This window comes from Thermobia domestica, chromosome 2 (assembly GCF_964235325.1).
Source record: "Thermobia domestica chromosome 2, izTheDome1.hap1.1, whole genome shotgun sequence".
NCBI classification, from domain to species: Eukaryota; Metazoa; Arthropoda; class Insecta; order Zygentoma; family Lepismatidae; genus Thermobia; species Thermobia domestica.
Window position 1 is genome coordinate 183,605,924 of NC_137455.1, and position 13,104 is coordinate 183,619,027.

The 13,104-nt window shown below is 35.6% G+C and overlaps 1 protein-coding gene across 6 annotated transcripts in view; it reads left to right on the plus strand.

Moving 5' to 3' along the window:
• The first annotated feature begins 449 nt into the window (after window positions 1-449).
• Window positions 450-13,104, plus strand: part of LOC145678042 (uncharacterized) — a 150,845-nt gene continuing 138,190 nt past the window's right edge. For 2 of the 6 annotated variants that reach the window (XM_081748208.1, XM_081748211.1), the window contains exon 1: window positions 450-691. The gene's annotated coding sequence lies outside the window, so the exon portion shown is untranslated. Of the gene's footprint in view, window positions 692-746; window positions 1,588-13,104 lie in introns of those variants that run through there. The other 4 variants (XM_081748212.1, XM_081748221.1, XM_081748222.1 and 1 more) reach the window with 3 other exon arrangements.

Genomic DNA, 13,104 nt, shown 5'->3' on the forward strand with positions numbered 1-13,104 from the left:
GGCAATCTTCAGTCAAGTACGGCAGAATTTATCACCCTCCACCAGCCATGAAAAATCAGCCGCCAGTTAGTCCAAGAAACACTGAACACGAGGTTCATCCGCCACGTACAATTCTATGTATTTCTGCCTGCTCCTTTAGCGTAAAAAAATATTTTCTTCGTATGAACCAATAAAAATCCGCTGTAAACGTGAATATTAATTTTCATTACTGTTTAAAAGAAAAAAATACCACAGTACACCTGGTTACTTTGCTATAGAAATGTTTATTTTATATACAACAGCATTTGAACGTTAATACATTTTTTTTACTAGCTTCTTTGTGCTGGCAAGAGAACTATCACTGGCGAGTGAACGTTGTAATTCCATTGCGCTTGGGTTTGAGTTGGCCCTGCACTGTGGATAACATTATGCCGTGGATGAACGCAACGAAGTAGGAGGCCATGTGCGAAGATGTACGAACTTTGCCGAACATAACCGAGTCTTTCATGAGACTGACTGCGGGATTGGAAAGAGTGGTAGTGTTTACGGGTCTTACATCTTGTGTTATATGAATAGTAAAGTGTACATGGGACGCCAATAATTGGTGCAGTGTTTTTTTAAAACATTTTTTTTTTGTTTGGTGTTTTCCAGCTAACCAAGAACTAAGTGGATACTATGCAATAATGGAGCTACATGTAACACATATTTGGAGGTTGGTGCTCGCTTTGCTATTATTCGTAGCTACAGCTATGGTGTAGCGCTCGTTACCCGTGTGTGCTTAACACAAGTAGTTTTGCCTGTATAATAATTTTTTCTTGTTTGGGGGAAATATTAAAATTTATAAATATTAAATATATATTTATATATTGTGCGTCCGTTTCTTGTGTTCTGTTACATTGTGTTTTCCAGGTGATTTGTGTTTCTTTTATGTGTGTGTTTATTTAAATGTGAATCAATGTTTTTAAAACAACGAAAATCTTTTATAATATGTCTTCTGTGTTAACAGTTGTTTTCTGTTGGATGCACCGTGCCTAGTGATTGACGTCAGTGATATAGCATCATGAAACCGTAGTATTAACGACAAACACAAAAGAATTGTGGTTCTTTCCAAGTTTCTAGTCACATTTCGTGATTTTATATATGAAATTTCAAGTAAACAATTATTTTATTGTGTATTCATGTAAGTGGAAATACAATGCACGCCAGGAGTTCGTAAATTTCTGCGCAGGATTTGGCAAGTATTACGTGTGAAGTGTACAGTACATTTTTCTTCAATGAATATTAATAAAGAGTGCAGTGTAATAATGGATCATATTTGTGTTTTCCTGGATTAGCAGCGAAGAGGAAGAAATTTAGTGTGCTATGGAGTACATTTATACTTCTCTGTTTTTTTAATACTATGCAGTGTTGCCAGGACCCAATGCTTGTTTTTAGTTCTTCCAGAAACAATTGCTTCGGAGGTGTTAAAAGACAAAGGATTTTTCGTTAATATATATCAGCTGTGGATGCGATATCGATGTACTTTGTCATAATTTAATAGTGGACTGAAGCCAGTTTGGAAGTTTTTTGAGTGTACGGAGTGAGGACGTGGAAGCCAGAGAGGGTACGGTATGTGCTGATTTCTTTTGTGTGCTTGAAGCATGGACGATCCTACGTCCGAATCAAGGGAGATGGGTAGTCTTGGTCCGAGACTTTTCGATTTTGCATCTTTCTTTTCGACAGTCCTAGCATTTCTCCCTTTTTCTTTCGTGTTTTGAAAATTCGAGACTTATAAATAGTAATTGTGTTTGCTTCAGGGAAAACAGTAAACAGTATTAATTTGCAGTTTCTAAATATTCAAGGGTGGTAGGAGAAAGTACTGGGGGATGTAATCCTATTGATATTCTTTCGCATACACACTAAAAAAAATCCATAGTACTGTAATTTAAAAGAAAGAGATTTGGTGCAGATGGTTGTATATTAGTTATTTTTTTATAGATTAAAATATAATTGCAGGTTTATGTTACATAATTGTTTTATCCCAAATACGGATTGATATTAGTTTCGTGTTTGCACTATTAGTAATTACCAGGACTTGTGTGTAATTTTGTTCACTATTTCCTTTACAGCTTTCAATAGTTGAATGTTTTATTTATTACGATAGTTTACATACTTACGAGACATTAATATTAGGGAGATATTCTGAAGTACATTTTTATGCCTTTTGCCCAAATAGTTTCTTTACAACTACCGGTTTGTAGCATAGAGTAATTTTATTCTATGGTTCCAGTGTTTTTTCTTTCTTCACGTGCAAATGGTTTGATATATGATTGCCTTTTTAGTTGTTGCGATCATTGGAGTAAAATGAGGAGCCCAGTGCAAGCATTTGTATTTTCATGTTGATAGTAACGGTCAGTGGCGTATTTACGATTTTGTTTCGGGAGGGGCTTTGCTAACTTTCGGGGGGGCTTTGCCTGAAAATATGAATATTCTGCAAGATATTTCATATACTTTACTATAGTAAGTAAGATTTCGGGGGGCTTAAGCCCGGAAGCCCCCCCCCCTAAATACGCCACTGGTAACAGTTAAAGTAAGGTAATTACGTACGCTTCTCACCACTGATTTGCATTTTAGTATATAACTTAAAAGCCAATGTAAGGAATAAACTTTTTTTTATGAAGTTAGTCAGATACTGTCTACAGAATGGAATGGTATTGAACTGCTTAGGTCCTCCGCGCCAGGAGCGTCATTTCTAACTTCGCTTGGGGGGGGGGGAGGTTCACCACCGACCTATGACTCACGTTTTGTACTAATATATTAGTGGACAATTGATGAAAGTTTATATATTCCTCTAACTCGTGGGGGACAATGCCCCCTCTTGCCCTCCCTAAATGACACCCCTGCTCCGCACTCATCTAGTGGTTAGCGTATGTTCCTTTGGTGTACATGGTCCTGGAATCGATTTAATTTTACTAATAAAAAAGATGTTAAGAGCATGGAGGCATTAGATTAAAAAATGAAATGCTCTGTATCTTATAGAGCTGAAACCTGGAAACGCAGTTCATGACGTCATTTTTTGAACTATGGAATTTCTTAGAAACAACATTTAATTCATTTGATAGTATTTGTGTATTATTGAATTACAAATGAAAAGTAAGGGCGGGGAGCATAGTGAAGGCCTGTTAAGGTTTGTAACAATTTGTTTCCATAGCTTAATAGGACGCAGACGGAGTAACGTGAGTAGAACTAATAAAACCGAGCCTTGTGACGAATATTTCGCAGGTGGCATCATGGTGTAATTTAGCAACGATTGTCTGTGCTGACATTAGCGAGTTATTATGCCTCATGAGAATCAGTTTAATAGAAGCAGTTTTTCTTTCGCTTTCTTCTATTTTTCTCAGATGTTTGATTAAAATTCCTTTATCGGAAAGGATAGGAAAAAACGGCACAAGATTTACTAAGAGGTGTGAATATTAATTAGTATAGTTTGTTGGGATTGAGAGTCTGTATAGCCTATAATTGTGATTCTGTTCTATATTGGCCCTGTTTTTATTATTATTTTAAGTGATGAACAATTAATTTTGTAACTGATACCAGCTAATTTTATTTCTGTTTCGCTGTCACATGTAATCACCATAGCTAACAAGAGGGAGCATTTTAACTAAAATGTTTCCTTTTATTATAGTTCCCCCTCTTTTGTTTCAGGGACGTAAGTTCGACTGATTTTCTTTTATTTATTGTATAAATGATCACTCATTTTTGGGTAATTTCATTGCCCTTATCATTTCACGTCAAAGGTCAAAGCATTGGGAACGTGGATTTTCCTTCAAGATTTCCGCCAAAAAGAATCGACATTTTTGCGTGTGTTGTTCCCATGCTTGGGCATGTACTTAATATTATCAGTTATCCAATTATGACGTCATTTACATCTGATAGCATATCACTGCCCTCGAAATATTGTTTGGTCATGTATCATCGAAATTAGCGTTAGAAGCAACTGGAATGCTGCAGAGGATATTTGCAGGGGCGTAGCGTCAATGTAAGCTGTGGAAGCGCCGTTTCTCCTGAGTGAATAGAATACATTGAAAGTAACGACTTTCCTTAAATCGAAGACCATGCAATGTCGCGGGTCTTCGTATCCTCCATTTTCAGATGTGAAAATCAAGACAGGGCCTAGAGCTGAATAGTATTCATCAGGTTATAGCGTACAATAGAAAGGAAAATAGTATGAAACAGTATAGAAGCCTTATTAAACGCTTGCAGAGACATGGGTTTGGTAGTAAATGCATGGAAGTTCTCCGGAATCGTAATGCTACAAATTATGTATTGCCAAAATATCAAATAACACTTTCGATAATGTAGATACCTTCAAGTATCTAAGATCATTGTTAGCAGACCAACCCCATATCCACGAATATATTAAATGTTGACTGCAATAAGGAAATCCGTGTTATTATTCAGTTCAAAATCTCGAGAAATTGAAAGCTTAAAATATACAGTGTTAATGAACTATATCAACAAACTGTTAGAGCTGATTCCTCACATCGAAATAAGAGAAAAAGTTCATATGGACCTATGGCCAAGTGCATAGTTTCAGAGCTAGGGCTGTCCAAAATCGCGAAAAGGACAAATTTCAAGAGGCCCTATTTCGTATTCGAGAAACTATCTTTATCAGCGTAAAAGAAGTCATGCATACGAAGTCCAAAAATACACATTTCATTAATGTACAATTGGTGTACAGAATAGTCCCTGCAGGGTGAAATTCCCAGGCATGCCATATACCGAATTTTGAGATATGCTCTGATTTTATGATTCGTCCAAAGTAGGCAAACGATAAGTCTTGCTAGCAGTGAACTCAGAATAGTTTGGCGCGATGTCGAGAGTGTTAAGGATCGTCAGCAACGCGGTCTCTTGTACTATTGAAAACGCATGTTGCGATGTTTTCTTTCACACTTACAAGTGAAGGAAATGTGAAAAATACCGTGACGAAATACATCTCATCACACGTTATTCTGAACACACACACACACAGATGGAGCTGCCGGTTCCTAACACTTCCGCCTTCCCTCTGAAGCATTGGACGTCCATTGTTTTCAAGGCTTACCTCCTGCCTATTTTGGACCCTGCTTCAAATCTGGTTATATCTGAAAACTTTATTGAGAGCATATCAGGGATTTATACCCTGTACACCTATTGAAAATTGATAAAATACGCACTTTTTAATTGTGTATGCGTGGCTTCCTTTACGCTGAGAAGGACCACCATCCACAGTTTCTGGAATTCGAAATAAGGCCAGTTGAAATTTGGCTTTTTCGCGATTTTGGACAGCCCTAGCTTTGAAACTATGTACGTTTCGCCGTAGGTCCATATGAACTTTATCTCTTTATTTTGATGTGAGGAATCACGTCTTAGTTTGTCGGTATAGTTCATTAATACCCTGTATAAAATAATAATAATGCCTGTTGTGCTGTATGGTTGCGAAACATGGTCGCTTAGACCACATTGCCACTTTAAATGAATCTTGTAGCTGTGATAAAAAAAAAAAAAAAAAATCTTGAAACCCTACCATATTTTACCATGTAAACATAGTCTTGAGAGGGACACACACTTTTTCCATCTTGCAAGAAGTTGAACAAGTGCAGGCAGTTTTCTGGGACGTTTTGATGGCCGTAACAATGTTTGGTAAACGGTATAAACTACACAGTTCCTCGTTATGAAGTCTCCGCCATACTCCATTCCCGTTCCTCGTGGGTTCGAATATTCGTCTCAAGATTTTATTCTCAAGTATTTACAGTATATGTAAAAGAGGGTTGCCACGTTAGAAGAACTTGTAGCTGTCATAAAAAAAAAAAAAAAAAAAAAAAAATGAAACCCTACCACATTTCTACATGTACACATAGACTTGAAAGGGTCATGAAACTTTCTTTCCATCTTGCAAGGAGTTGAACAGTGTGCAGCTTTTTGGAACGTCTTGCTTGCTACCTGCTATCGCCCTCCCGCTGACATGAAGGAAAAACCAGTTTCGCCGCTTCGGGAACAATGGATTCTTTTAGACAGGGAGGAGAAGTGCGCCAAAATACATACGTTTTAATGAGGAGGTTCACTGTTTGTTCACTAGAGTGCAGTGCTGCATGTGTGGAGACACCTTTCTTGCTTTCAAGAAGTTGTAACATCTAAATAGTAAATAGAAAGATCGGGTTGCAATTTTTTTTTTTTTATGACAGCTACAAGATTCATTTAACGTGGCAATGTGGCCTTAAGAGGCCTTGTCACTTTACAAGAACTTGTAGCTATCAAAAAAAAAAAAAAAAAAAATCTTGAAACCCAATCTTTCAATTTACTGTGTACATATTACAACTCCTTGAAGGCAAGAAAGGTATTTCCACTTATACAGCACTGCACTATAGTGGACACACAGTGAACCTCCTCATTAAAAACGTATTTTGGCGCACTCCCCCTCCCTGTCCAAAAGAATCCATTGTTTCCGAAGAGGCGAAACTGGTTTTTCCTTTATGTCAGCGGGAGGGAGGTAGCAAGGAAGACACCCCAGAAAGTTGCACACTGTTCAAATCCTTGCAAGATGGGAAAAAAATGTTTTATGACCCTTTGAAGTCTATGTGTACGTGGTGAAATGTGGTAGGGTTTCATTTTTTTTTTTTTTTTTTTTTTGACAGCTACAACTTCTAACGTGGCAACCCTGTTTTACACATACTGTAAATACTTGAGAATAAAATCTTGAGACGAATTTTCGAACCCACGAGGAACGGGAATGGAGTATGGCGGAGACTTCATAACGAGGAACTGTGTAGTTTATACCGTTTACCAAACATTGTTACGGGCATCGAGTGTAGGAGGCTCAGGTGGGCAGATCATGTGGTCGGAATAGAAGAAAGCAGGAACGCTTTCAAAGTTTTTTTTTTTTAAAGTATTCACGGTGCTCCTGGGCCTTTTTAATTAACCAAAAAGTATTTTTTGTGAAAGTAACTTTTGCAATACGTATAAAACATTTTTAAATAATGTAATTAATTGTTGTTTCCAAGACCTTTCATTTTGTCCGATAATATTGAGAAGCTGGTGCCCTATTGAGGGTCTCTCTAGCGATCTTTTAGTATTTTATTTCCGCTAATTCGCCACATAGATCATCAGGTGTGGAAACACTGTTGTTAGTCTCTTGGAGTAGGGCTGCAGGGGTTTAGTGTTAGATGGATAATAAATTTGTTTGTCTTGATTAGGCTTTATTCTGCTTTATCCCAAATGGACTTATCTTGGAATAGACTGGTTAAAAGGGTATACCAGTATGAAGGAAGGTTTTATGAATTAAAAGAATCTGCTAAAAAAAATATGCTATTTCACAACATTTCTTCCAGGGGCGTCGGTTAAGAAGTGCAGAGGAGCAGTTGCAAGGGCATTTATTCCCTTTCCACCTTCAGTTGAAATGATACACATACCATATTTTAATCGATTGTATATTATCTACTAATAAAAAATGTTAAAATCTTCTGTTGGAGGAGAATCTTCCCCTTCCCCAAACAAAATTACCCAGGTGGTTCCTTTTGGTAACATTTCTCGGAGGGAATGAAGATAGAACGCCACAATTCTTTTCTAAGTTCTTTAGGTTTTTAGAAGCGAAAGAACAGTCCTTGGTCTTCAGCAGATTAAAGATGGTTATCTCAGAATATTTAACCGCGCATTAAGTTACTGTACTTGGATTATGGGCTTTAGTTTTAAACGAGATGTTAAAATCACTATTAAAACTATATATTGTTCCGATTCCAAGCTGTAGTGCCGGAATAAGACAACTACCGGTGTAACACCGATTTAACAAAAGAATATTTTCGAGGAATTCCCGAATTAAGAGTATTCTTTTAACAGCATTAAAATGAGTTAAGCTCTAAGATGTTTAGAATGTTTGCCTACTTCGTTGTTTATCAAATTTTCCAACGTTTCCTGAAGCCTTTAAATGAAGAATGAAACTTAGAAGTTGGATAGCTTTCTTAACGATGTTGAATACCTACGCCATCTTTTTTCCTCTAAATCCCATTGATTTATATGGATAACTTTTTTTCTGTTTACCTTGAAATGAATTTTAATAATCTGATTTTACTGATTTATTTCTCAAATTATTTAAATGTCCTTTACTTCATGAATATTAAATTTCATGACGTATAATTTTAATATTTAATTAGTCAAATTTAAGTAATATTAAATTTATATATAATGCAAATTCATTTTGAAAAAGCAAGTGACATTTAACTGCACCGGAAGAATAAATAAATAAATCTACATCATTGAAATTCCACTTCATTTTAAGGAAAAGTGAAGAATAATTTCCCTTCACTAAAAACAAAGCTAAACATTTATACCCGATCAAACACCATCTCCGGCGAATAGTTATAATCACACCCATTAGAGAAGATGAGAGGTAGTTTGAGATGAAATTATAAAATAATTTTATACAAAATAAGATTAGGCGAAATATTTCTGTCCCTCCGAAAATTGCTCATGACTGCGCGTCTTGGTCCACTTGGCACCTCTGGAGTGACGAACAAGTAAGAAGAAAAGTCCTTATCTTTTTGATATCTCTTTCTATATCAAAGAAAAGAGCTGCTAGTGTACTTCTTGTTTGAATGAATTGTTCTGTCTCATTGTTGTAAATATACTTGTAACAATAGACAAGCATTCTGAGAGTTTGTATCTGTATAAATTAACGGGAAAGTGAATTAATTAAATAAGGCTTGCCTTCGCTTGTCATGTGGCTTGTTGCAAGCAATGCAATCAGATTTTTTTTTTTTTTTTTTTTTTTGAATTCGTTAATCAGCAAGATATTTCCAAAGCTATAATATTGTGTTAACTAATTGAAAGTGCAGCAGCAGGCAAAATGTTCTCCGTCTGTAATCTTACTAAAGCTTTTGCATTTTAAAGCAATTCTCTTAGCTGTTTTTCTTGTAGTTTGATTGCAATTGCGTTCTTGTTACAACCTGATCTTAATTTCTGTTTAGTTCTGACCTTTCACTGGATGATAACTATCTGTAGTGGGTACTGCCAATGTAACATACATTGTTGAGTCGTTGCTTTATACTGCCATGACGAGAATTCGACGTATCTTTTTGGTTTTCGGGTATTATGTCGTGTCTGTAATTCTCATCAAAATTACATACACGACTTAATACCCGAAACTAGCAGTATATGCGTTGTTAAAGTTAGAATTTCAGCAGTTACTTCATCCCTTTAGACCTTCCCGGAAAGAGCTCTCCCGGCTAGTTTAATAGCTAGCGCGTGTGCTCCTTTGGTACACGGGGTCCCGGGTTGGATTCCCGGTTGGAATACCTTGACATTTGAAGTCATTACGATGGGTTGGATTTCACAAGGTACATGAAACTCGAAACCAACCAAACATGGAACCCAAATAAATTTAGAAATTTTGGAAGTTGTTACTCTTCTTGTGGAGTTTGTTTTTGGAAGTTCCAGAATCGTAAAACATTATTCTTTTTCATAGGTAACAATTTAAGATCGAACACAGTTTTCACAGTAAGCGTAGAGGTACTGTTTACTGCGTTGGAGCGAAATTGAATATACGTATAAGTATGTACGTAGCAATAAAGTACAATAAAAAAAAAAAAAAAGTAAATGTATACCCCGTCCTCCATTCGGGACAGGTCATAGGAAGCCCAAGGCATGTGTAGGTATTTATCTAGATTTTGCGCATGATACGGGAAGGATGTTACAGTCAGTACGATGCTTCAGTCACCGTTATGCTTGAGCCGCATTAACATGAGGGTAGAACGAAAGAAAGTAGGTGGACACCTTACCGACTACTCTGCTGCAATTTCAGTGAAAATATTTAAACTGTGTATTTCGTTTTCGTTCTTTTTTAAAGTTGATCTTTAAAAAAAAAAAACGTAGCTGCACAAATATATATATATATATATATATATATATATATATATATATATATATATATATATATATATATATATATATATATATATATATATATATATATATGTAGGTAGGTAGGTAGGTAGACAGATAGTGAGTAGATGGCTTCGATAACATCTTTCATCGTGATGAACTTTTAACTTGCATTTTGTCGTGATGGGTCGTTTTGATAGTAAGAAGCAAATAGGCCTATTTGTGCGCGTAAATCAAAGCCTTATATGAGGCCTTGGTTTGTTCTTTGCTTTGAATCTGTCGTCGGGTAGTTTTCTGCCTTTTAAATAATCATTTGGATTTGGCTACGGACATATTACCTCTTCCCGTGTGAAATCAATTTCCATCTATCTACTGAACACCCACGTAAATGCGGAGAATCCACCTCCAAACGTGGAATAGCTGTCCGAGTGTTCTTCAGTTATGTATTATTTTTAATTATACTTTCTTTTCGCTAATCTCGAGAGCAATCGATTTTTAATCGTAAGAGCATTCACGTAAAATTTGCTACATTTTCCTTTTCCCTCAATGTTTAACAAGTAGCGAAACAAATATTTGGAAAACTTAGATAATACTTTGTAGTATTCTAATAAGATGATGTGATGTAATATCCAATTCTTAGAATGTTTAGCTCAGCCATTTAAGATACTCTTTTCTGCAAGCTCTATTTGAATTACTGTTTCAACTTGAGGAAAAGACTTACATTTTATATTAATTTATTTTAATATGGAATGGAAGTAAAAGTTCCATAGGTATTGTAGAAAGTACATTTGTCCAATTCTAGACAATACAATCCACTACCAAATTCTTTAAAAGATTCTTCTAGCCAAGGCAGTGTGTGAAGATTAAAGCATTTTCTAAATGCATGTGTATGTCAGAGGTGCTTTCTGTGACTGTGCCAGAATTTATGGTAGTGATGATCGCTTGAAGTAATAAGCCGGCACTATTTGTACAAGCTTCAGGGGCAGCAGGATTCCAGAGATCACGTGACGTCGACTCCAATGACCCCTTGGGGTCGTTTGACTGTGTGGGAACTGCCGTCGGCGAATTTTACTCGTGAGCACGCTTTACACCTTGCCCTTGTACACGATTACCCTGCTGTCGATAAGTATTTGTAGTTATTACACTGGCTGTAAAGATCCAGTTCCTGGAAGTTTGTAGACTACATATAGCAAGAGGTCTATGTCGAGAACAAAGTATGACGTATTGAATATATTTATGTGAGGATGTCATCATCACGTCATGTGGATAAGTGTATGCACCTTTATCAAAGAGACAAACGAGAATATGAGTGATCTTTTTGTATAGTAAACGCATTCGGCTCTAATGTCTATTCTTTTTATGCTATTTTGGATACGATCGCTTTTAAATTTGAATTCTTCCACTTTATCCGTCGTTTCTTTTCCATCTCATTGTAATTTCATCATGTGGTTTTATTTAATGATTTATCATGTTTGGTATGTTTAAATGTGTTTCAAACTACCTATGTGTTTGAGTATTCTCTGAAGTTAACGGAAACAGTACGGGCTTCACATTCTTTCAACATGGTCCCTATATTAATTGTAGTATGTGTTTCTGCATAATTGCCAAGTCATTCACCACAGATGAGATATTTTCATGTAGTTCATCATTCCTTCGTAGTCTTTTAATCTTGATGTACAAGTTATCCCCTTTGCTCACCGACGGGAACATATCTATCATATTTCTGAGCATAGAATAACTTCTCAGTTTTCTACTTTTTTTCTTTATTTCTGTTTTACTTGTCTCCATTGTTGTCTATTCCACTGTTTTTCGGATCTTCTTGATGGGTTTCAGCTTTATTTATTTATTTATTTATTTATTATTATTATTATTATTATTATTATTATTATTATTATTATTTATTTATTTATTTATTTATTTATTTATTTATTTTTTTTTTTTTTGCGGTACCTAACATGCCAGTCATCATAACCATTCAGAAAAGGATCCAAGCTTATATCCATAAAATCTCACCATTGGAGAGTTAGCTTTGGCACTTCGAATACAAACAATTCTTGCGGAAAGGAGTAAAGTTAAAAGAAAGAAAAAAAAAGTTTATTTTCAAGTAGAGCTAATCATAGTTTATGCGTATGAATATTCACCTAAAGTTAATATTATTAGTTAGTATAACACGATTGAACGAAGTATCAGGAAACGTTTGCCTTTTATCTCCAGAACAAGCTTGAAGTTGTAAATACTTATTGTACTGGCAATGAAGTGCATACTACAAAGGCACATTATATTTTTTTTTTCTTAAACTCCTTAACGTCATTGTTCTGGCAGTGCTTAGTAATAATATTTTATGGCACGTTAAAAGATACAGGGGAAAAATAATGGCAGTTTTACAGCTTCGTGGGAATTGATTTTTATAATGTCACAAAGATTGATATTATGAAAATAATAATCAGAGAAATTTTAATAAATACGTATTACGGTATTGGTATAGAGGATAGATACTCAGTGATAATATTCTGCACGGGGATGAGGAAGGAGGATTTTTATTTCGTTGACTTGTGTTTAAGTGGATTGCCTTATTTAGAGATTAACAACAATGCGTTAAGCAATCAGGTTTGTTTTGTGAAAATTAATAATCCTTTTATGTACACATTTATACAGAGCATTTCAAGGTTACTGCGTGATGGATTACGAGCATTCCCAGGCCCAGTACACACATTTATAGGCGTATTCTTACTTAAAATACCACTTATATATTCATGTTCTTTTGTACACATGAAGCTAAGGGATACCCTTGTCACACAAAGTAAATTTGTGAAGCAACATCCGCGTTTCGTGGGACACTTTGTAACATTGCCACTATGTTTCGATTTTTAGAAAGAAGTAAGACAGTTTTGTAGAGTAACAAAGAAGTGGGTAATTCTGTACAAGTAGCAGTGCCACGTGTACACCACGTGAAGAAGTTTGGTTTGTATGGCATATTTTCCCAGTATTGAAACCGGAAGTAGTAGTAGATTCCTGGTACATCTAGTATTAGTAGAGAGATTAGGGTGGAAATATAACTTATTCTTGAAATTCTTAATTGATTGCGGAAAACAGCTTCTTGCTATCTCTTACCGGTTTTACTCAATAACGACCAGGATTGACAAAAACCATGGTTTTTATTGATAAAAACCCAAAAAACCGCTTTTTTTGTTTAAACCAGGTTTTTTTGGTTTAAATAATTTGCTCTATGTATTC